Source organism: Kogia breviceps, chromosome 2 (assembly GCF_026419965.1).
Source record: "Kogia breviceps isolate mKogBre1 chromosome 2, mKogBre1 haplotype 1, whole genome shotgun sequence".
NCBI classification, from domain to species: domain Eukaryota; kingdom Metazoa; phylum Chordata; class Mammalia; order Artiodactyla; family Physeteridae; genus Kogia; species Kogia breviceps.
Window position 1 is genome coordinate 108447028 of NC_081311.1, and position 25831 is coordinate 108472858.

Sequence of the window (25831 nt, forward strand, 5' to 3'; positions counted from 1 at the left end):
TGAGAGCTATCTTTTGGGGGGACTGCCATCCAGCCCACTACCTGCCACTAAAAAAGTTTGAAAACTTCTGATTTAAAATGATAAACATCTGTGAATTGGTTTGAAAGAGCCCCGATCTTTTCAATGCAGGGGAAGGAAGGCAGAGAAAGATGATTATGCTGCAACTTAACGTTTAAATGTTAGGCAGCTACAGGGTAGGAAGCTGATTTAAGCAACAAAAAGAGGTAGCAGGCATATTCATTTAGGGACTAAAAGTGACCTTAGCTCCCTTGGGGCCATTGGCTTTGTGAGAGCTCCCTTAGCTCACTCGGCTTCGCTCACGGCCTCTTTCATTGTCTTTCAACCCTGAACACTGATGATTTTGAAGAATGGTCAGAGGGGGCTCATCTGGTTGTGGTGTGGTTCTCTAACAAAACCTAGTCTTGATGAAAGGAGTAAAGAAAGCAGTTAAAAATGGCCCTACACCCATGTACATGTCACTAGTGTATTGATGTAAGCATAGCATATATAACAAAGATGTATGTGATACAGTCACTGGATTTCTGATCTTATTCCCCATACGGTTCTTACTAAGGAATAAGTGACAATCTTTGAGCATGTCTAAGAGAATGGTCTTTATTTTGTTCCATTTTCTCTACTGTATAGGTACTGTTTTCTTCTTTATAATTAACAAGTAAATTGTGGGGAGATACTCTGAGACCATATAAATACCACGTTCCTCATCAAACTTTCCTTTCTAGATTTTTTTTCTAGATTTAGCATCACTGGTGATTTTTTTGCCTCAATTTTTTCTATGATGGTTTCACTAATTCTATCCTTATTAGTCAACATTTCATTAAAATGAAGAGCTTTCCCTTTTTCATGTTTATATAAGTTCTTGATTATCTGGATAGACTCATGGATTCTTATTTTATTCAGTTGGTTATAAGACACTAATGTTTTTCTTTGTTCTGGTATTCAAGTTGTCCCAAATTTTGCCAGTGGGAACTCCCTCAAGCTGCCTCCTATGTTCTTTTAACATGTTCTTGTCATTCTTTGAGCACTTCCTCACTTTTTGGTATTAGGTGTTCCATGATCTTGTATTTTCCCTGCCCCAGCCCTAGAATCAGCCTTTCCTCCAAGGAGCATAGTTCCTTTTAGTAGGCAATGGTATTTATAAACCATGACCTGGAGGTGATTTGTTTTCTGTTTTGCAATATGTGGATACTATCCAGGAACTGAAAAAAAAAATCTGTCATAGGTATTGTCTTAGTTCAGTCAGGCTGCTATAATAAAATACCATAGACAGGGGCTTATAAACAGTCAAAATTTATTGCGTACAGTTCTAGAGGCTGGAAGTCTAAGATCAGAGTGCCAGCAAGGTCAGGTTCTGGTGAGGGTCCTCTTCCAGGTTGTAGACTGGTGACTTCTCATTGTATCCTTGTATGGTGGAAGGGGCTAGGGAGCCCTGTGGGAGTCTCTTTTTAAGGGCACTAAAGCCCATTTCTGAGGGCTCTACCCTCATAATCTCCCAAAGGCCTCACTTCTTCATAGTATCACCCCGAAAGTTAGAGTTTCAATCTAGGAGTTTTGGGGGAACACAAACATTTGGGTCATAACAGGTGGTCTGAATTTCGGTCCCCCAGAAGCTGACCTTGAGCCAAGAGTTCAAGGGCAAGCTGCTGATTGGGCAGGGCAGTGTAAGGTAAGGGTGAGGCAAGACAGGAAGGGTGCTCTCCATCTGGCTACTACAGTGGGTCACTTTGGTAGAAAACACACACCTCAAAACAACCTTGGCCAAGGGGTGAGAAAGCTGGAGTGTTTCACTCCCCACCTACGGGCCAATGCCCGGGGCTGCTGTGGGGATGGGCGGGGTGGAGGATTCACATTCCCAGGCCCCTGTAGCCTGGAAAGATGGCTGGAAGCCAGGCTGGCTCACACAGACATGGGAGCCAGACAGACATGGGGATTGGAAACTGTGGGCGTCCACAATGTCGGCCACGAGTTCCTGGCACCAGCAGACAAGGGGAGTAAAGCTGACAGAAATAAACAGAGTAACCTTGGGCCCTCTGAAGGAAGGTGCTCTGAGAGGCCTGGAGGTTTCTTCAGTTGGCTGGAGCCTTTTAGATAAGGAACCTCAGAACTTTTCACAGAAAGACCACCCTGGCTTGGCTGTTACCACTCCTGTTCTCGCCTCACACACTGCCAGGCCACATGCTTGGCCTCATCCACTCTTGGCTACATTGGTCTATATCTAGTCGTTCTGCTGGGCAAATGACTTTGAAGAGGGTGGTGTTGGGAGTGTCAGGGTTGGAAGCAGGAGGAGTTACTAATTTGGGCTGTAAAAATAGGAGGAAGGGGGAATAGGATGCCTTGCTTTCTTTATCACCGTCTATTCAACTCCCCAGAAATGTTAATATCCCAAATCTGGCCATGTCTAGCTACCCCCATTGCTCCCTGCTGGCTCTGGTGGCCATCGCCTCTCACGTGGATCACTGTGATGGCCTGTAACCTCTCTGCCACCTCCACCCTTGCCCTCTCTTCCCCTCACAGCGGGCTGAGCGTGGGGTCCGGACGTGTGACGGTCCTGCTCGGAAGCTGACGGCGCCTTTAAGTTATACCCAGGAGGCAATCCAGGGCCGACAGGCCCCTGCAGCCTGGCCTCTCCTGCACCTCAGCTCTCCTCCCATAGCACTCTCCCCTGCCTTTCTTATGCTGACTGATTCTAGAACACACCAGCTTGTTTTCTTGCTGTTCCCTCTGCTTGGGATGCTTTTCCATGAGTCCCATGGCTCCTTCCATCCTTCCTCCTCTCTTCTCACCCCCAGTGTCACCTCTTTCCCAACCTCCCCATCCATTCGTCAGTCTGTCCCTTTACTCTCTTTTGCTCCAAAGCCCTGTGGCAATAAATGAAGCCCAACCAGATGAGAACAAGCCAAGGCTGCCTATTGAGAGTTCTGCTCCAGCAGGGGAGTCCACCGCCATCCCTTGTGTGTGGCAGAGACTCAGAGGCAGGCAGAGGAGTAGCTAAGCTTTACGGTGGAAAAGGGGAGGCTTCAGGTGTGCCCTGATTGGAAGCTGTTATCCTGGGGAGGCTGTAGGTGGGGTAACTAGAAGGGGCCTCCTCCGCGAATGGTTAGGGGTGCATATTTGCTACTCTGGTTGGTCCTAAGTTGGAAGCAAGGGCAAAAGTTAGGGAAGCTGCCAGTTATTAATCAAGTCCTGGCCATTTGGAGCCAGCTGTTACCGGGGCTATTGTCTGGCTTCCTAAACTATCACTGGGGATAGTGTTCTGACCTCCTGCAAGTCTGATTATAAGAGGCTGGCTTCCTGGGTTGGTTTCCTGGGCAGGTTGCTGCAGGTTGTGGGTCAGAATTCTATTCATATATATATTCTGTCATCCGTTTGTATATTCAGTCTCTCAGCACTCACCATCTATCCAGTGTGACGCCTATTTGTTTTTCTAGTTATTGCCTGTCTCAGGAGAGAAAGAAAGCTTCGTGAAGGCAGGGATCTTGTTGCTACTGCGACTCCAGCTCCTCAAACTGTACCAGGCACAAGGTGGTTGCTCAATAAATATGTATTGAATGAGGGAAGGACAATACCAGATCCTTCCTCTATGTAAGTTTCTAGAAATAGAACCTTCTGCTCTATTTTTTTCTCTCTTTATGGGCCAGCATTTTGGACAAGACCAACCACCCACTGAGGAAACTTGAAGAGGTCCATATGGAGAACCCTGGAATTTGGATTTAGGGGACCAAACTCATAGGTCTATAGGAGCGAGGCAGGTGAAAGAATGAACCGGCCTGGTGGGTGGGGTTGACAGAACATGGAGTCTTTGTCCTGCAGAAAGATGGCTGTCTTGACTCGGCACTTTCCAATTTTTAACATGTCAGAATGTGGGCCTCCTGTTTACAGAACATAAGAGTCATCAAAAGAATCTGACACCCTGGAGTTTTATGTAAAAAATACTTCCGATATTTAAATGTTAGCCACTCTTTGGACTTCCCTGGGGGTCCAGTGGTTGAGACTCCACATTTCCACTGTGGAGGGCATGGGTTCAACCCCTGGTGGGGAAAGTTCTGAATGTGGCATGGCATGGACAAAAAATTATATATTAGCCACTAATAAAATACGATGTATTGGGGTAGGGAGGAGGAAGGTGGGAAAAACAAAATGTTTTTGGGGGCTGCTTTCAGGCCTGAGGTAGCAGGCTTGGCCTCTTCTCAGATCCTCTCTGGAAGTCTCTGGGTCTCCCCTCCCTGTTTTGTCTGACCTTCCCCACGATGGAGGCTAGAGGTTAAGGGGAAGGCAGTTGGTGTGAACCCCCAAGCTCCAGCCATTATATACCACAAACCAGGTCTCAGCATATCAGTTGCCTTTGAATGATTTTCTTCATTAGGAGTCCTCTGTAGACGTGAGGAGGGTGACTGCATGAGGCCGTTTTGGCTTTGAGCTGATTCTAAGTGTAGCTGCAGGAGCCATCTTTCTGATTATAACTGAGGTTCTGAAGCCAGATGAATTAATAATGCAGTGACGTGCTGGGGAGAAGGAGGGTCTCCGGTCTTGTTTATGTTCAGAGAAGTTTTAGGTGCTTTCACTAAAAAAAAAAAAAAAAAAAAAAAAAAAGAAAGAAAAAAGTGATTTCTCAGAACTTTAAATCATTGATTGGTACCTGGGGTAATTAAGCTCATTTTCCCAGAGTATAACCCTTTAGGAAATCCTTTTCCTAAGTACCATTCATTACAGTTTGCGAAGGATTTAAAGAGAAAGATTCTGGGCAATGCTGATGATAAAATGGGAGAGGAAAGGGAACGCGGAAGAGTTATTGGTTGTTATTTTCACAGCTACCCCTTAAGAGCCCAACAAAAATTATACTCAAAGTGGATTTTTTTTCCCCTCCAATTCCACAAAAACGCCAAAATGCAAACCAGCTAGGTTGATGTTATTTAAGAAGCTATTATCCGTGGTGAAATCTAAGCACACCAAAAACGCTATCCAGCTTCTCCGGGAATGGGAGATAAATGGTATTTGGGGTAAGGATAACATTTTGCCAAATTTTGTGGTGGTAGCAGACCCCATAGTTATTTGAAGTTGCTTAAAATTTATTCTCCCTAGCTCTGATTGAGCTAATTAGAACCCACAGAATAATGTGGGTAATGGTGTGAATGGGGAAGTCGAAATATGCAATGCAATTAGCTCCTGCTCTTTTTCTGTGTGATGCAACCTGGGAGCTCGTGAGCTTGCAAAAACTTGGAACAATAGGATCCATTGATAACTCAAGCTGCTAGCGGAGTCCATAATTATGATATTATATCTTGCCAGCCTTTTGCAGGCACGAAGGTAGAATGGAACACGAGTAAATAAAATCCAGCAATTTTCTCTATCCATAATTCTTTTTATCAATAGCATATTTTCTCTGTTCTTTTATTTTTTTCCCAAAGAAGATAGAAACTTAGTTGAACATTTTGTGTCCCATCGGAGGACTTCATCTCCATGGGAATAAATTTGGTTTGCAATCAGTTAAATGATAGGTTTTCTTGGTGTTATTACAAGTTGAAGAAAGCTATTCCACAATGCCCTCTTCCTACCATCAGCAGATGTCCTTGACTTTGCTTGCTACTGTTGTGTAAACTCATGCCAGGAGAAAACTTGAATTTAGTCATTTATACCTTAATTTGTTTGGACTGTACTCAGGCTGGGCCGACCTCATGGGCAGGGACCTATGAAGTCTCTTATAGCTGCATTTAAACCTAGCACAATGCAATATAAAGATGAACAAGGTTCTTGCTAATAATTTAAATTTAGATTTTTCTTAATTTAGAATGACATTAAATAGCAAATAAAGGAAACTGTGACAGGTGAAGAGAGAGGGCACAGAACAAAGGAAAACGTTTTATATTTTAGTACCTTTAACATCACTTTTTTTCCTGCTTTTTGAACAAGGGGGGTTAATTTGCATTTTGCACTGGGCCACATAAATTATGTAGCTGGTGCTGTACCCAGGCACAGGTAAATGTAATTCAGAGATTCAGTCACTCATTCAACAACTGTTTTTTGAACATGTACTTGGTATACCACAGTGCCAGGTATAGGAGATGTAAAAACAAAACAAAACAAACAAACAGAAAACCCCAAACCAAAATGAAGAGCTGGTTTCTGCCACCTGGGCCTTAGTACCTGCTTTTGCGAGAAATACCTGCAGCCAAGGCTTGTAGATAATTATGGAATCTCGAGGCCCAGATCTGGTGCCAGGAGTGAATTCCGAGATTCTCCTGGTGATGGGAGGAGTCTGGAAAGAATTTGTAGAGGTGTTATTTCAGATTGTATCTGAGTGTTCAAACTTGTAAGATATTTTAGAAACACTCTTTTTTGTTAAGACAAAACCAAATAATTAGAACTAGCCACACAGAGATTGGAGGCTTTCTCATCTTCTACTCCAAGCTCATAAATTATGAGAGAGGCCCTGCAGTTATCTTTAATCAGATCTGAGAGAGTGATTGTATTCTGCTAGTGACTGTCTAAAAGTAGGAGTGAAACCTAGGTCATCTGATTTCAAATTATTTTCCACTTCATTCCAATTATCTACTCCATTGTAATCCTTAATTTGACAGCTGTTCTTACTTTCCTGTTACTAATATTAAGAAATTAGGAAGTGATATAGCATTTTTCAGAAGATTTGATTTGATTTTATCTTCCTATCAAAACTTATGTAAGGGGTCTTCTAAACTGAAAATGTTTCCGATGCACTTAAATTATAATTTGTTTTCTAAAAACCAACTTCTCCCTCACCACTGTCACCCTGAGGGAGGAAGGTCTGTGTTCTGGAGCCAGCCTCCTGGTGTGGAAGAACACAGGCTTTACAATCAGAGTGGGAGGAATCTGAGTCTGCCTTTGAAGAGCCATATGCCTTTGTAACTGTGATCAGCCTGCTTGAGCCTCCAATTCCTCATCTGGAAAATGGGCGCAGTAATGACTGCTTGGTAGTGATGTTGGAGGGTTTCATGAAATGAGGTGGTAGAGTACCATACGGACACTGGCTGCTTGGTGAATCTTGCTTCCTTCTCTTGAAAGACAAAACATTTCCCCTTCTCCCCAGCTCTTTTAAGGCTTCTGCCTTGTGAAATTGCTTATTTTACATTAATGGCCTATTTTATCTGTGTTTGAACTTGAGAAATTTCTATGACTTTTAACTTTCTGTTAATATATTGGTAAAGAGAGAAAAATGTGACTCTTCAATTTCAATATTTTCCTTCTGTGTTCACTTTCTATCCCAATGGTGAAATCCCAGAATACTAAGAATTTTAGGGAACGTATCAGAGTCATGGAGTTGAATAATTTTAAAATGATAAGGCACTTTGGGGATAATCATAATATATAGCTGTCATTTAAGAAGGCCTCTGGGCTAGGTTGTATTCTGTGCACTTTACAGGTATTAATTTGGTTAAATCTCACAGAGAGTCTTTGAGGAAGTGTGTTTTTGTTTCCATCTCACAGGTAAGGAAACAGAAGCAACGAGTTAAGTAACTCATCCAAGGTCACTTGGGCTGGCCCAGGACCCGTGCCCTAACCATTATGCTAAACTGCCTTAATTATGAGGCATTCCAGACCCCTGATTTTACAGGTGATTGAGATCTGCAAAGAATAACTGACTTGCCCAAAGTCATCTAGCTGCTCAAATGCAGGGGCAGGACTGGCACCCCGGGATACTGACCCCCCACCCCCACCCCTCCCCACCCCACCCAGTGCAAGGTTCTCTCCACGCCCCCCAGAATTACCGGCAGGACAGGCTCACAAGAGGCTCAAACTGGGAACCAGCAGAGCTAGATAATAATATTTCTATTCCTGTGCCTTTCATTAAGGATGCATGATTTTTGTAATTCTTTCCTTTAACAGTAATTGCTCTGTTTTGTCTTTCAGGAACCTGGGCAGGAGGAGATAAGCCAATGTATCTGCCTGTTGAGCCTACAGTTAAAAATAATTATAGAGAACATGGTGATGCTTCAGAAACTGTCAGGTGATGTGACATTTTTCAAATCATGCATTTTTACATTATTCAGTTCTAGTCTGGAGGAATTACCTTCGGGTAGAAAGGAGAAAAGAGTGGGAAAATAGAAGTCAAACATTCACTTGTTTCTTTTGTGGAAAATGCCTGACCATTATTATAAGAAGGTAGATGCAGATAAAATTTGGATATACAGGTTACTTATTACTTACAAGTTACTTATTACAATAAGTCAAAATTACTTACTGAATATACGTACCCTTTTCCAAAAAGAATTTGGTGTGTACAACAAGATTAGTAAGCTGTTTTTGTGATGCAGCTGTAAGATGAAGGGAAAACAAAGAGGCCAGGTGTAAGGGTCAGTGCTGTCCCTGTGGTTGAACAAAACCTTGTGTTTTGGTGGATCAAGGCCGCCATTCTTGTTCTCCAGAAAGGAAGGAACATAGCAATGGTGTCTACAGGAGGCAAAGTTTGTTTGTTTGTTTATCAGAGTATAGTTGCCTTACACTGTTGTGTTAGTTTCTGCTGTGCAGCAAAGTGAATCAGCCACACGTATACATATATCCCCTCTTCCTTGGATTTCCTTCCCATTGAGGTCACCACAGAGCATTGAGTAGAGTTCCCTGTGCTATACAGTAGGTTCTCATTGGTTATCTATTTTACACATAGTAGTGTATATATGTCAATCCCAATCTCCCAATTCATCCCCCACCTTCTCCTCTTGGTGTCCATACATTTGTTCTCTACATCTGTGTCTCTATTTCTGTTTTGCAAATAAGTTCATCTGTACCATTTTTCTAGATTCCACATATATGTGATAATATACGATATTTGTTTTTCTCTTTCTGACTTACTTCACTCTGTATGACAGTCTCTAAGTCCATCCATGTCTATGCAAATGGCACAGTTTCATTCCTTTTTATGGCTGAGAAATATGCCATTGTATATATGTACCACCTCTTCTTTATCCATTCATCTAGTGATGGACACTTAGGTTGCTTCCATGTCCTGGCTATTGTAAATAGTGCTGCAATGAGCACTGGGGTGCATGTGTCTTTTTGAATTATGGTTTTCTCAGGATATATGCCCAGTAGTGGGATTGCTGGGTCGTATGGTAGTTGTATTTGTAGTTTTTTAAGGAACTTCCTTGCTGTTCTCCATAGTGGCTGCACCAATTTACATTCCCACCAACAGTGTAGGAGTGTTCCCTTTTCTCCACACCCTCAAGCAAAGTTTATTTTAATGAAATTCAAAGAGCAGTTTCTCCTAACGAGTGTGGTATAGGACATATTAACCAGTAACAGAACAGCCACTGTATTAGTAGTCAGGGCTCTCCAGAGAAAGAGAACCAGTAGGAGATCTCTCTGTCTCTGTCTCTGTTTCTATCAAGAAATTTATTGTAAGGGATTGGCTCATGTAATTATGGAGGCTGACAAATCCCAAGACCTGCAGTCAGCAAGCTGGAGGCCGAGGTGAGCCGGCGATATAGTTCCAGTTTGAGTCTGAAGGCCTGACAACCAGGAGAGCTGATGGGGTAAGTTCTAGTCTAAGCCCAAAGTCAGGAGAAGACCTACGTCCCAGCTCAGTGTCAGGCAGAGAGGGAATTCTCCATTACTCAGTCTTTTTGTTCTATTCAGGCCTCCAGTCGATTGGGTGAGGCTCTCCTACACTGGGGAGGGTGGTCTGCCTTACTCAGTTTCCTGATGTAAATGTCAGCCTCATCTGAGGACACCCTCACAGACACACCCAGAAGAATATTTTCACCAAATATCTGGGCACCTTGTGGCCCAGTCAAGTTGACCCATAAAATCAACCATCACAATCCTGCCCTCTTTCACACATAATCTTGTGCAGTTCTCTAATTCATGACACAGGTGAGAATCAGGATTTTGTACTAGCATAAATCTATATTACATCAAGAGTTCAAGTTTACAATTGACTTATAATAAACAGTCAGTGAGGGAAAATGAGACTGTTTTGGTGAACACGAAAATAGGCAATCAGGGGTTATGGATGGCAGTTGCAACCTTACATTGGCCTCAGTTCCAAATGTCTGCATTGCGATTTGACTGCATAATATTGAGACAGATTCACAGATAATTAGCTATACTATATGACATTCTTTTTTTTTGTAGCTTGCCTTGATATAATAGAATACATTTCCATTAAACTCATTTGGAAGCTGGAAAGAGGAACAGTAGGAAATATTTGTTTTAATGTTAAAGCGGTGATGACATTGGCTCATGTTTGACTTAGAAGAGTCAGAGAAGAGCACTAAGGACTGAGAACAAGCTGTAGAGACTCTACATTATTACTGGTTATGATGCAGCTCTTATGGTTGGGTCTGAATCTGAAGAGCTGAGCCTGGCCGGCCTGGCATTGCAGTGGCTTACGTGTGGACGGCTGTCATCCTGTAGTTCTTCTTTTGTGATTTTATATCCACAGGTCTGGGTTTTTTTAGGGTGCAGTGTAAAACTACACACTTTCTGCTGTATAACCTATTTACCGCTATTAGTAGCTAATAGTTAATTACTACCACTTCCGTGTGCTGAGTACATTTTTGAGTGGTGGTGCCTCCCCCTCCACCCCCCCAACACACATTGGGTGGTTTAAACAACAAAAATTTGTCTTCTCACAGTTTTGGAGGCTAGAAGTCTGAGACCACGGTGTTCCTTCTGAGGGCTGTGTGAGGGAACATGTTCCAGGCCTCCCTCTGTGGCTTGCAGATGGCCATTTTCTCCCTGTGTCTACATGTTGTCTTCCTTCTGTACACGCCTGTATTCAAATTTCCTCTTCTTATAAGGACACCAGTCATACTGGATTAGGGTCCCACCCCAATAATTCCATTTTAACTGATTACCTCTGTAAAGACCCTATCTCTAAACAAGGTCACATTCTGAGGTCCTGGGGGTTAGGACTCAACATATGAATTTTGGGGGGAACAATTCAACCCACACTATACCTGTATATAACTATATACCAAATAGATATAACTATACCTGTGTATACCTGTATATACCTGTATGTACAGGTATAGTTATATACGTGTGTATATGTATACTATTTTTGCAGCTGTTTGAAGTTTGTATATTTTCAGTACTGCAGAGTTCAACACTATACTGTAGTCTAAGTGTACAATAGCATTATATCTAAAAAAACTAGGTACACACCATAATTAAAAAACACGTTATTGCTAAAAAATGCTAACCATCATCTGATCCTTCAGTAAGTCATAATCTTTTTGCAATAATAACATCAAAGATCACTTATCACAGATCATAACAGAAATAATAATAATGAAAAAGTTTGAAATATTGCAAGAATTACCGAAATGTGACACAGAGACGCAAAGTGAGGAAATGCTGTTAGAAAAATGGTGCCGATAGACTTCCTTGAGGCAGGGTTGCCATAAGTCTTCAATCTGTAAAAAATTCAGTACCTGTGAAGTCCAATAAATTGAGGTATGCCTGTATATACATATATATGTGTAATACATACACATACACACATACTCATTTAAACCTTACAGGTGGGTACTGTGATTATTACCCTTTTAAATATGAGGAAACTAAGGCACAAAGCTCAGTGCCCCACAACTACCAAGTTCAGGAGCTGAGATTTCAACTCAGCCCCTGGACCCTGAGACTGTGTGCAGCTCACACAACAGTGAGTTTTCCTGACAGTACAAGGTAACACGCTGATGGACTGCAAAGGGTTAACATTAGGGATTTAGGCTCTTAAGTTTTTAAAAACTAGTTTACTGAATTGTGAAAAGATGTAGAAATGATACCTGAAAGGCAATTCTGCAGCCCTCCTGAAGCGGCATTTTGTTTGGAAAGCCTCGTGTGCTTGAGATACTTATTTGAAGTCGGTGAAGATTTATCCCAACCAGTAAGTAAGCGTCCTGAGGCATCTGGGCTGGGCCTCTGCTTCCCTCCCCTGGCCTGCCAGCGGTCTGTGTGCTCAGGTTCAGCTGGCTCTCTTGTACGCGCACAATCCTAAGTATTCCTGACAATCAGAGCCAGTATGGAGTTATGGCTGACCCAAAGTATGAAGACCCCACGTGGAGGGACGTGGTGGGTGGGGTCATGGGGTGAGATCACCAGCCCCAGGTATGGGATCATGAACAGAGGCTCGCTCATGGGCCTTCCTCTCCACCTCTTCCATCAATGGGTGGCTTGTCCCTCAAAAGGCCATCAGGGTGGCATGGTAGAAAGAACAAACCACTAAGGGATCTGACACTTTGAGCCATCATCTGCTTCCCCGTTGTCTCTCTGACCTAGGACAAACTATGTAACCTCTCTTTTCTTTGGTTTCCTCATGTGCAAAGTGATCCTTGTTGACTAAATCATCTTTCTGTTGATGGGTCTTTGTGGGGGGCCTTCCACGTGGTAGACACCATGGGGCACAGAAGTCTGAAACACAAGGGGTCTGGTGGTTACGAGCTTGGTCTCTGACAGCCCTCATGAATTCAAATCTCAGTACAGCAGCTGATGAGCTGCTACCTTGGCAAGTTACTCTATCTCTCTCTCTCTGTGCCTCAGTTTCCTCATCTGTAAAATAGGAATCATAAAAGGAATGACCATTTACCAAGTCAATGTGTGTAAAGATTTAGAGCTAAGATTGGCACATACATGCTATGTGTTTATTAAATAATAAGCCCTCTCTGGCTTTTTTTCCCCCTATTTTATATGTTTATCTTTTTTTTTTTTTAAAGCCATTTCTGGCTTTCAAGAATTTACCCTGCTGCTGTGTGGTTGGATAAATGTGTACCGATAAAATGAGACATAATTGCTAAATCAACACTATCATGCTCTAGGAGAGGGTATGGGTTGGGAGTCTGGAAGAGTCAGGGGGACTAAGAGGGGAAAGAGGGAAAGAGGCACTGGGGCTCACTGTATGCCAGGCACTGTACTAAGGACTTCACATGCATTTCCTCTTAATCTTCAAAATAATACTGGGCAGTAAATATTGTCTTCTCCATTATATAGCTGAGAAAACTGTGGCTTTGGACAGGTCAAGTCTTTTACTAAAATTTGTAAGTGACAAAGCCAGGATTCTTTGGGGGCTGGGAGTCCAGGAGGAGGCCAGGTGGGCCAGATGGAGGTGCCCGTGTGGTCAGAATAGTGACAAGACTGCAGTGGCCTGGACATGTTCTGGCATTTGAAAGGATCCTGAGCTGGCTTTTCACGCCGCCCCTTTCAGAGGCCTCCTTGGACTCAGGGGGCCCTTGACACAGGTGTCTTGCTGTGGTGCTCCTTTGGATTTTGCTCATTACTCCAGCAATACTCCAGTGTCAATATTTTACAGTGTGCTTGGATTATACTTTGTTCCCAAGGCTTTACAAGAAGAGCATATTTTTAAAAGATGAATAAATAAATGGTTTAGCTCTCTGTGTTGTTAACCACACTTGATGCTGTTAGAGTTTTCCTTGAAGAGCAAGAATGATGCTCTATGTTCATGGATTTCTGAAATCAGTTATGTTTTTGTTAATTGGATTTTGTTCCCGTTCTTTTGGCTTTCCCCTAACACAGAAAATAAAATCTGGGGGTTAGTCCTCTCCTTCTGATGGATGGCACCCAAGGGCAATAAAAGCATTTTTCACTAGTCTACTTTGTTTTTCTGGAATTCTCTGAGTGACCGTTAACACAAGTCTGAGGGACCCAGGGTCAACTTCTATTTATGTGACAGATTCCTCATGTTGGTTTATTTTACCTCAAAATCTAACCCCATGGAAATGTTTCAAGATGTTGACCTATAAACACTATGGATAAAATTCTGCTTCTTTCCCATGCTTAACAACAAAAACAACCACTGTGATAGATTATAACAATAGCTTCTATTCACTGAGTGTTTAATACATTCCAAGGCACCCTGTTAAGGGCCTTTCATGCATAATCTCATTTACTTCTCTCAGTAACCCTGTGAGCTCTGTGGTGTTTTTATCCTATTTTACAGATAAGGAGATGGAGGCTTAGGGAAGGTAAAGAGTGAGCTTAGGGTCACTTGCCTAGCTAGATATCAGTGGAGAGTGAATTCCAACTCCTGCACTGAGTCAAATTCCTCAGTGTTCTTTAATGCAGTTAAATGCACTTCTAGCAATGAATGGTCTTACCTTCTCCAACAATTCTTGGAACACACTATTGTGTGAAGTTTGAGGTTCACAAAGCAAAGTAGGCAGACCCATCTCAGCTCAGAAACTTTGGAACATTGATTCCCAGAACAAGAAAACCAGGGTGCAATGATACACCACACAACCTGACCCGCTAAAGGGCCAGTGAGCCTTGAGGCCTTAAGTTTTACAGCTGGAGGAATCTCCTGAAACTACGAATTGTGACACACACACACACAGTGCCTTCCTTCTCAGTCACCTTTCCCAGGTGCCTGGTGCCTCCAAACGGGGTGATTGGTCAACAGGTCCTTGTTTGCCTGACTTTCCCCATTTTAGCACCAAATGTCTATCATCCTGGGAAACCCCTCAGTCTTGGGCAAAATGGGACTGGTGCTTATCCCCCCTCTAAGGGAGAGTTCAAAATCATCAGCCTGGCTTTTGACCTCTCGCTGTCAATCCCATCCATCTACTGCTTTTCTATGTAGGGGGCTCTGTCAATGCCCAGCCCGCTGGCTAGAAGCTGCCCTCCAACAGACTCTCTCCTTGGACTAAACTCCAGCCAGGTTTCCCTGAGTCCTCTTCATGAGGCCTCAACCTTGGCCTATAAAGACTTGAACAAACACTACCATAGTTCCTAATAGCTCAAGGCTGCAACCCTAGGATGACCCTAGCCCCCCTTAAAGTACCTGCCTGAGAAAACTCAAGGCTGCTAAAGGAATTTACTGTTTGTTCCAGCCACTGTGGGAGCCCGCCTTTAATAAGCTCCAGTTAGCAAACTCAGATGGGTTTCACGTGGACCAACCCCTTGTAGCCTGTTGTCATTTTCCACTTCCTGATTGAGCCTCTGCCCCCCATCTCCTCCCTATTCTCTCATCCTCCCTTTAAAATGCCCTGTCACCTCTGTACAACTCAAAGCTGAGTTTAGTCCCTGCTGGACCCTTTTCCCTACTGTAGTAGTATGTTGCTGATTAAAATCTGCCCTTACTGCTCTAACTAGTGTCAAGCTTTGTTTATCTTTGACACCTTCTGTATTCTGTCTGTGTTGCCTCCAGTGCTTGTCTCCACTACCTCCACCCCATCACCCCCCTGCCCCCCACCCACGTGCACACAGGATCTTCCCTCTAAGGTCCTGCTTAATCCCCATGGGCCTGCAGTGCCTGCCTCACCTCCGCTCATCCCCTTCCAGCTCTTGCGGGGTCTCCTTTTTTTGACCGCCTATATCACTTGGATGGGGTGCTACTCCCTGGGGAAATAAGATATGCTATAGCATATTGCTTTCTGTGCAGAGATCTTATTTCTGCTTCTGGTTTTGGGCCTCTTGAGGACAAGAACAATGTCTCTTGCTTCTTCGTGTATCTCAGGCCTCAAGAAGGCTTGCACAATGGGCAGCCCAAAGTGGGTGTTATCAATGACGTCTTAGAATAGGCAACTGTCCAGTCCTTGCATTACCTACCCTCCCTTAGAAAACAATGGCTATACTTTTGAATAACTCTCAGTCCACTGGAATATAATATATAATATAAATTACTATATATAATATAAATTACTCTATATATAGTAATATAAATTACTCCTTGGATGGACAGGATAATGAAGTAGCTAAAGAGCACAGCCTCTGGAGTCCCATTGTCCTAGAATTCCTTGCTCTTAATTCAACTTTGAAAAAAATCATGGGCAGGTTTATATCACTTCTCTGGGCCTCCTTTCATCAACTATAAAACAAGCATATCACGTTCTTCAGTGGGTAATTGTGGTGGTGAGCATTATATGTCATAACAGTCCCTGCCACAGAGTAAGTACCAGTAAATGGAATCAGTGAAAAACATACACCAACCACACAAAACATACCATGGATAGAGAGAGTTAAACAAGTGTAGGGTTGGAGGGGAAGAAAGGAAAGGGATGAAACAGAAAATGGGAAAAATGGGGTGCCTGGAGCTTTGGGTCAGGGGTCTGGAAAGACTTCTTGGGTGGCAAAAGGAGAAGGAAAAATGTCTTGTACTTATCGATCTTCTATCTTGTGCACTAGATATTTTGTATGCTGCATTTCATTGACTTCTCAGAACAATGCTGTAAGACATATATTTATCCCATAATTTACAGGTATTGACACTTTGCTGTGGTCACAGAGTTTATAAGAGGCAAAGCTGAGATGGACCTGAGACTATCTCACTCCAGATCCATGTTTTCCCCACATTACCAACCTCCCTGCCTTATCCAGTTACAAGCGTGTGTGCATGCATTGTATGGGTTCATTAAAGACTTTGGACTTTCTTGGCAGCTGCCAACAGTTGTTCTATCTACTCTGATTAAAAATGTGTGAGGATGGGTTAAGACACTGGCTTCACCTGGACAGTCCCTCTAACCTGCTTTGAATATATTGGCTTGTGCAAATACAGTATACCTTGGACTGTAAGGAATAGAAATCCCACTTAAAGTGTTTTAAACAACGAGGAAATGTACTATTCTTGTAACGGAGGACAGAAAGTAGGGCAGGCTCCAGGCACAGTACCTGAATCCTTGGGACTGTGGCTTTATCCCCTGCTTACCCTTATCCATGTATAGGCTCTGTCCTCAGAGTTTCAAGAGGGCTGCCATTGACAGCTGAGACAAGTGACTTCTTTGTGAGTGAGAGAAAACTCATTCCCTCAATTATGGACTAAGTATTCCTTCTCTTCAGTCTGACTGGGTGGTTTAGATTGTGGACCCAACCCTGGCCCAGTAGCCGTCAACAGTGGGAATACTCTGTACTGACCGCCTGAAGTCAGGGTACCTGAACCAGTCACTGGCAAGAAGGATAGGATGACTGTGATTGGCTGATACTAATCAGGACTCATTTCTATAGTCATGACTGGTTCTTAGACTATCTGGGGAGAGAACTGAAATTCTTAATATGTTACATCCAGCACAATTCGGACACAACGAATCAGGGTGGATGCTCTCTATAAACAGCAGTAAGTCTATCTGTTTTGGACTAGCTGATTATCAATCCTAGATACCTGACCACAATGTGGGTTTTCCTAAGAAAGAGGAAGGGAGAATGGATCCTGGGTAGGCAGCCCACGGTGACTGCTTGGTCTGTTATGTGTCTCCCCGAGTGTTAGGCTTAAGGGACAGTGAAGGTAACCCCCCACCCCAGTGGTTAAGACTCTGCGCTTCCAAGGCAGGGGGTGTGGGTTCAAACCCTGATCAGGGAACTAAGATCCCACATGCTGCACAGCGTGGCTAAAAAATTTAAAAAAGAAAAAAAGGAAAAACAACTTAAAAGTCCTTAACCAGCCTTTTCTTCAGTTTACTCAGTCCTTACAAATCCTGACTAATTGGGAGCGTAGACAGCTTAAATCAGCTTATAGGTCTGATTACAGAAGATTTTAAGAGATGTGCAGTTATGTCACTTTCAAGTGCGGGCAGTAACTCAAATTAGATTATAGAGAGATGTCTTCTAAAGCCCCTAATATCTATCTATCTATCTGTCTATCTATCTATCTATCTATCTATCTATCTATCTAGATAGATAGATAAGGTGACTTGTAACAAGCTTATCAATTATGTGTATTTAATTCCTTGCTTTGAACGTGCTTCTGGTGGCTTAATACCTGTGTGTTCTGCCAATTACTTTAACATTTTCCCCCAGAAATCTTGTTTGCACTATTAATTTGGACTGTCAAGGTAGAGTCTGAAATAATAAGGTTTTGGCCTACTCCTGATTTTACAAGGAAGATTGAAATCGTACATGTTCATCAGGTCGATTTTTTATTGGACACACAAAAGGGTGTTTGGTCTTTGGATGCTAGTTATTTGCAAAGTCAGCTGGAAAGAAGGTTTAATTTTTTTTGCTATTATTATTGTTTTTTTTAAGGGAAAATGTAGAAACTTGATCTCTAGAAAATGTTAAATGGAAGTGCAGAGGGGCAGTTTGCCCACCCTCAATGTAAATAGTCGAATCAATCCAGAGAAATGAGCCATCCCTAGGCTCGCAGTGTGGCCAGGTTGAAGGAGCACTAGAGCATGAGAAAACCTGTGTTCTGTTCCTTGCTTCGTACTAGCTGGCTGTGTGACCTTGGACAAGTCACTTAACTTCTCCGAGCCTCAGCTTATCAAGGTTTCACTAGGCCAGCAGTGGCAAACACTCCTGGCCACAGGGGTGAGACAGAAAATACATCTGGATAAAGAGGACTGGGAAGAAAACAAAACAATGAAACAGAAAGCCAACAGAACACCAACTTTATTGTGAGGCTGGGGGGCAATCGGGGATGGTGGGGACTGAGGCAGAGCACAGCCCAATCTAAAGGGGATGGCCCACTAGTCAGCTTCAAGCTGAATGCAGACCTCATGTGACCAGATCTTCTAATTTCTTTTTAAAGAGAAGGTGAAAAATCCAGAGCTTTATATAAAATCATTTACTTTTCAAATATATTGCATGTAACAATAAACCTGTGTGAACCAACCACACTCTGAACAAAATGAAGTTTTCCCCTGGACTGAATTCAACTTGGGGGTGCTAATTTGCAGCCTTTAGACATGATGAACTCAGAAATCCGTTGCCGGTGTGGAATGCTGTGGCCCTGTGAGTTTCATGTGTGTAGCCTCTCAGAGTCACACCAATGTCGAGGTGGAAAAGTCTTAGAAGGTTCCTGGTTTGCCTCTCGTGCACCATCCCTGGCAGTTATTACCTAACCTTTGCTTAGCTCTTCCACAAGCCTGACTGTCCCAAAAGGGACAAACTCTGTTTGGAGTTCTTTCTTGGATTGAGGAGAAACCCTTCATTCACCTACTTCTTGGTCTCAATTTTATCACCTGGAGCGATACAGAACGCATCCTTGGTCTCTTGGGGCTTTAGACCTGGCTGAGACTGCTTCTATCCCCTGACCCACATCAGACAGCTGCTTCCTGGGCAGTCAGGGCTTTGTAAGGTCTTCTTAGAGCACAAAACCCTGGATAAGTTAGAGACATTTCCCTGGAAGAGAATTCAGCTGGAACCCCTTTCACCATGACTTGTGCATGGTTGAGGTGAGTTTCCCTTTGGGGGAGAGAGGAGGGGGCTGGGAGGTATAGAGCGCCACTGCTAGCCTATTGGGAGGCCTGAGGGAGGCAGGGTGCAGCCTGTGTCCTTCAAAGGGTCACCACTGGGGGCTCTTTGTTCTGTAGAATGGGTCAAAGTGGGAGTGTCACTTCGTCCCAGAAGGATAGCCCTGTGACCACTTCTTACCTCATTGTAACCTTTGGATGCTTTCTGCCCACACAGAGATGACCTGGAATCACTTTCTCCTACAGCTGCTTGCCAGGCTCTGGGATAGAGCAGCAGACAGCGGGGCTGGGTGGGCACATGGCGGTGTGCTTTGGCCCCGCTGGAGAGAGGTGGGCAAGTGGCTGCTGTTTGCATTGACAGGCGTGCAGCTCAGGGACCGCTGGGAGCCTGTGTTGGATACGGGGCAGAGTCTTGAAGAGATGTAGGACTCAGCTGCTGTTCAGAGCTGTTCCGTGCGGGGTGAAACGCTTCCTTCAAAATGTGACTCTGCATTATAGTAGAGTCTCCGCGATGTATTGTGGGGATAGTCTTTCACATGCTCTGTGATTCGACCCATAAGTCCAGAACAGGGAAATTAACTAGGTGTAATAAATAATATAGAATCTGGCGACTATTTAGCGTCTGGTAATGATGATAAGTCAGGTTTGAAATGTTCCTTGAGGAGACTGTGAGATTCTGAGAAAGGAAGCCAGGAAGACTGATTAGGGCCTATTGCTGTTCAGAAAATCAACTGCAAAAAATACAGGGAGGTATTGCTAGGCTAATAGGAAAGACAAATACAATCCACCTTGGCCTCTGAAAACCAGATGGGTGTGATCAGCAAATGTCATGGCTTTTAGGGGTGAATGCACAGGAGAGCAAGAGACACCCTGCCACAAGCAGCTAGAGAGCGTTGTTGATTTGATCAGTGACAGCAAAGAAAGAACACGTTAGCTTTTCTCTATGGTCCTTACTTCCTTTGAAGCCTTATTTATTTATTCATTTATTTGTTTGCTTATTTGGTTATTTATCTCTCCAGTTTTAAGGAAAGACCCCTATTGAAGAAATAAAAGTTTTGTTTTTAAGGGTTTGTGCCACCCAAATTTGTTCTTCTTAGGGGGGGTCACACACTTGTTTTTCAGCTCTTGATGTAAAGATTCATATCCTACATTGTGTACAGCTGTACCGGGTGGTGTTTACATTGCATACTTTGAGGATGAATCACCCTATTCTCCCAAAATCTGGCCGCACTTGTTGGATGAATTTAGCAGCAATATAAAATAACCCTTTTGGAAGTTATCTGGGGAGAGAGTAACCCTAATCCTGTAGTAGTAGAAAGAAGAAAAACCCAGATAAAGTGTTGACTGTGAATGGAGGGAACAAAGGCATGGGGAAGAACAGTAGCTAATACTTAGCAGACCAGGGATAATTTGTGATGTATCAGGAAGAAGATGGGCTTGGGTTCATTATTGGCTGTGTGACCTTGGGCAAGTTACTTAACTCCTCTGAGCATCAGTTTCTGCATGGGTAAAATAGGGGAGAACAAATTTGTATCTTGTCAGAATTGAAGGGGAAAAGGTGTGTCAGTGCCCAGCGCTGAGTGTGGCACAGGGTCACTCCCTTCTCCCCACTGGGTGATCTTCTGTCTTCACATATTTGTCATTCAGTGCCTTTACACATAATGAGCACTTGATATTTTTTGGTTAATGTACAGAGGCAGGGAGTCAGAGTGCATTGTCCAAAACCCAGGAGGCAGACAGCCTGCCTCAATGCTGCTCTCTGATCTCTCATTTGGAACCTCGGGTAAATAGGGGAGCCTGGGGAAGGTGCAGGGAAGGTATCCAGTGCAAGACAGAATCCTTCCTTTTCTCACAGGCACATGCACACACAGGCGGCACATGCCAGGCAGACCTTGGTCAGTGCATGTTCCAGTACCTTCCCTTTCTTCTGCCCTCACTTCCCAGTGAAGAGAGGTGATGGTTCCAAATGAAAGACTAGCAATTTAAGAAGTTTTTCTTAAGAGGGAGGAGAACAAATTTATATCTCTTGGGAATTAAAGGAGAAAATGTGTGACAGTGCCTCGCTTTCCTTCTTTTTTTTTTTTTTTTTTTTTTGCGGTATGCGGGCCTCTCACTGCTGTGGCCTCTCCCGTTGCGGAGCACAGGCTCCGGACGCGCAGGCCTAGCGGCCATGGCTCACGGGCTTAGTTGCTCTGCGGCATGTGGGATCTTCCCAGACCAGGGCACGAACCCGTGACCCCTGCATCGGCAGGCGGATTCTCAACCACTGCGCCACCAGGGAAGCCCTTTCCTTCTTTTTAATGTGAAGTATGAATAGAAATGTCAATTCTGTGTAGACAAATTATTTGATTAAACAGGACATCAGTGTGCTCAATGGTTAGATTTGCCAAGAGATCAGAGGCAAGCTGTTAATGGTTTTCCTCATTTACTCGAGGATAAATAATGCAGGAAGCTCATCAGATTCGCCCACAGAGATTTGAAAGAATCTGATTTCCCCCCGCCCCCCCCCCCCCGCCCCGCCCTGAGCTAAGGAAGTGGTGGAGGAAGGAGATTGCCACAAAGCTGGTTTTACTGCTCGAGAGATCTAGAGCTGCAGAAAACCATGTTGAAATCAAATTACACGTCTGTCTTCAGCCAGAGAAGGAAATTGAAAGTTAAGAGAAGCTTCCCCCTCAGGCTTGACTCTATTAATCAGCTTTCATACTGGGCGGTCTCTTTAGAGATTGGCCCATTATAGCTATTGTGCATCAAGCAGGCCCTTCCCCGGTGGGCCATCCACTGTGTGGCAGGAAGTAGATTATCATGAGTAGAAGTCTCAGGGTGAACAGTGGTGTGTCACTGTTAGGCTTTCTAAAAATATGCGTGCTGTCTTCAATTGGCTGCAAACTGTGGCTGATTGAGGACACCAGGGCTATTTTATGACAGATAAATATGCAGTTAAGATGTCCCTGCTGTCCCTGAAAGGGAATGGACAACTGCCTTTGGAATATGAATCCCCATACCATATTCAGCCCTGGAATATTCCTCCTAACTACTTCTTTGGGGTATGAAAGGAGGAAACTATAATCATCCGTTAATATTGGATTGATTTCATTGATTAGTCTAGCTCTCCCCCTACCCCACCCCCTTCTTCCTTCCTTCCCTCCTTCCTTCCTACAAATACCTGTCAGGCGCAGGAGATATACATCTTTAAACACTACAGAAAATTCTCTGCCCTTATGTTAATGCTGCTTGCATTCCTCTGTGTGTGTTTGTGTGTAGGAAGAGGAAGATACTAAGACAAATAAATGTATATATGTGTTTATATACACATAATTGTACCTGTCCATCTTTTTGCCATTTAAAAGCTGATGCTGTGACCAGTTAGATATTAGAAAACTTAGTAGAGGCATTTAAGACCCCAAAGGTTTTTCCAGAAGCTCCCCACTACCTCAAAGAGTGCTGAAAGGAGACAGACTACAAAGCGTCTGCTGTTTGCTTCCATAAGTAGAGTCTTGGGCCACCTCTGGGTGGGAGAGTCAGATGGCAGCCTGGGAGCAGGTGACAGTCGTTACTCAAACTCCAAAGTACTTTGGAGGAACTGAAGGGTCCCCCAGGGGACAAGCAGGTCTTTCATGTCAAGAAGACCATAGCGTTTGGTTTGAGGCAGGTTAGTACTGCCCGCTACTTGAGGCTCAACCTCACCTTGGTTTGGTCTGTGGCTCTCAAGGTACAGTCCAGGGTAGGGCCCACTACTCTGCAACAGAATCACTCGGTATACTGGTTATCTATTGCTGGGTAAAAAAATTTTTTCCCATGAGGCAGTTGTTTTTATTTCCATTTCATAGATGAAGCAACTGAGATCTGAAGAAGTTACCCAAGTTTATACCAGTAGATGGCAGCAGAGTCGGGTGCTTTTGACATCAAGTTATTTTCTTGTTCTATTCCATTATACGTGAGAATGAGATTTTGATACTTTCTCCTTGGCAAGAGCCAGCAGAATTCACCTGGTGTTTAGTCAGCTCCGGCTTCTATAGCAAAATACCATAGACTGGGTGGCTTAAACAATAAACATTTATGTCTCACAGTCCTGGAGGCTGGAAGTATAAGATCAGGGTGCCAGCAGGGTTCTCTCTTAGATCCTTCTGGGTTGTAGACTGATGACTTCTCATTGTATCCTCACATGGCTGAGAAAAGGCCAGTTATGTTTCTGGCCTCTTTTTGTAAAGCACTAATCCCATTCATGAGGGTTCTGCCCTCAGGACCTAATCACTTCCCAAAGACCCACTTCCAAATACCGTCACACTGGGGTTTCTATCTCAACACATGAATAATGAGAGGCCCCAAACATTCAGTTCCTAACACATGATGTATTCATTTTCTATTGTTGTGTAACAAAGCACCACTAATTTTGGAGCTTAAAATGACCTGTATTTGTTATCTCCTATGGGTCAGGAGCCCGGGCAGGGCTCAGCTGTATCCTCTTCTTGGTTTCTGACTTACTTCACTTAGTATAATAATCTCTAGTTGCATCCATGTTGCTGCAAATGGCATTATTTCATTCTTTTTTATGGCTGAGTAGTACTCCATTATATATATATATGTATATATATACACACACCCCACATCTTCTTTATCCATTCATCTGTTGATGGACATTTAGGTTGTTTCCATGTCTTGGCTATTGTGAATAGTGCTGCAATGAACGTTGGGGTGCATGTATCTTTTTGAATTGTAATTTTGTCCAGGCATATGCCCTGGAGTGGGATTGCTGGATCATATGGTAACTCTATTTTTAGTTTTTTGAGGAACCTCCATACTGTTTTTCACAGTGTCTGCACCACTCTGCTTGTTTTCTCATGAGGCTGCAATCAAGATGTTGACTGCTGGGCTGTGGGAGAATCCACCTCCAAGCTCACTCAGGTAGGTGGGGTTGTCAGGCTAAGGGTCATGACTTCTTGGTGATGGAGGCTGGAGGCTGCCGCAGCTCCTAGAGACCACCGGAGGGTTTTGGCACGTGGGCTTTGCCCACGTGGCCACTTACTTCATCGAGCCAGCATGGAGTGTCTCTAGAGCAAGTCTCCTAGCCAGATGTTATGTATAACATAACCTAATCACCTGTGTCATATTCTATTGGCTGAGAATCAAGTCACAGGTCCCACCCACACTGAAGTGGAGATTACACAAAAGTGTGAACACCAGGAAGGGGGAGGAGCCAAGGGAGGCACACCTGGTTTGCTTGATATAAATGCAGATTGCTGGGCTCACCTTGAAGTGACCCAATCAGGATTTCTGGGGTTGGGCTCAGGAATCTGCATTGCGGCCACTGCCCAGGCACTTCCTGGTTGGAGAAGCTACACTGAGCAGCAGAGGACACCTGGCATTCTTTCCTGCCAGCGCTGCTGAGGCTCCTCTAATCCAGTCCTCATGCTGACCAGAGGCCACATGGTGATGGGCCTTGAAGCTCCAGGACTCAGCAGCTAGCTCAGCATCTAAGGGGTGGAAATGCTTTACCTCCACAGCCTGTCCGTGCACAGTGAGCCCAACACTCAGTGGCCATTTACCAATGGGGTCTGTCCCAGAACGTAGACTATGAATTTTATGTCCCTCAGCATTGGAGAAACTGGACACGAATGTTCATGGCAGCTTCACTCATAATAGACTCAGATGGGAAACAGCCCAAATGCCCTTCAACAGGTAAAGGGTTCAACTATGGTGCATCCATGCCATAGAATACTACTCAGAAATAAAAAGAATAAACTATTGATACACACACAACTTGGACAAATAGCCAGGGCATTATGTTGAGCAAAAAAAGCCAATCCCAAGAAGCCACTATCGTGGATTCCATTTATATAACAATACGAACATGATAATAGTTAGAAATGGAAAACAGATTTAGTGGTCATTACGCGTTAGGGGAGATGATTGTGGTCATAAAAGGGCAGCATGAGGGATCCTTTGGTGTTGGAGTTGTGCATTTTCTTTACTCTTGAGATGGATACATGAATCTGCACAGGTGATGAAATTGTATAGAACTTTATAGACACACACAAAAATGAGTACAAGTAGGGCTTCCCTGGTGGCGCAGTGGTTGAGAGTCCACCTGCCGATGCAGGGGACACGGGTTCCTGCCCCGGTCCGGGAAGATCCCACATGCCACGGAGCGGCTGGGCCCGTGAGCCATGGCCGCTGAGCCTGCGCGTCCGGAGGCTGTGCTCCGCAACAGGAGAGGCCACAACAGTGAGAGGCCCGCATACCTCAAAAAAAAAAGAAAAAAAAAAAGAGTGCAAGTAGAACTGGGAAATTGGAATAAGACTGGTGGATTATACGACTGTCAATATCCTGGTTGTGATAGTAGAGTGTGATTTTGCAAGATGTTGTCTTTGGGGGAAGCTGGGAAAAGCATACAGGATTTCTCTGTAGTATTTCTTACAATGCATGTAAATCTACAAGTACTGCAATAAAAATTTTAATTAATAAAATAGGGCCTGGACTTCAGCTTTCTCATCTCATCTGTGCTGTCCCGCACCCATCTGCAATAGATCTTTGTTAAGAGTAGTCACCTTTCTTCTTTCTTCCTCCACAATCCTTCTGGGGAGGAGGTCTTAGCTTCGGTTAAGTTGCTCTCTTCTTTCTACAGGAATCATTCTCCTCAGGTGACTGCCCTTCTTGGGCGAGAGCTTTGACTACAGAAAAACCAGAAAGCTGAGACATGGAGTTTCTTG

The 25831-nt window shown here is 43.8% G+C and overlaps 1 long non-coding RNA gene across 1 annotated transcript; it reads left to right on the top strand.

Annotated features, from left to right (window-relative positions):
• Window positions 1-7928: 7928 nt before the first annotated feature.
• On the top strand, window positions 7929-25805 carry LOC136793706 (uncharacterized). Its single transcript, XR_010839322.1, has 3 exons — window positions 7929-7996; window positions 23936-24026; window positions 25747-25805. It is a non-coding gene; the product is annotated as an uncharacterized lncRNA (long non-coding RNA).
• Window positions 25806-25831: the final 26 nt, after the last annotated feature.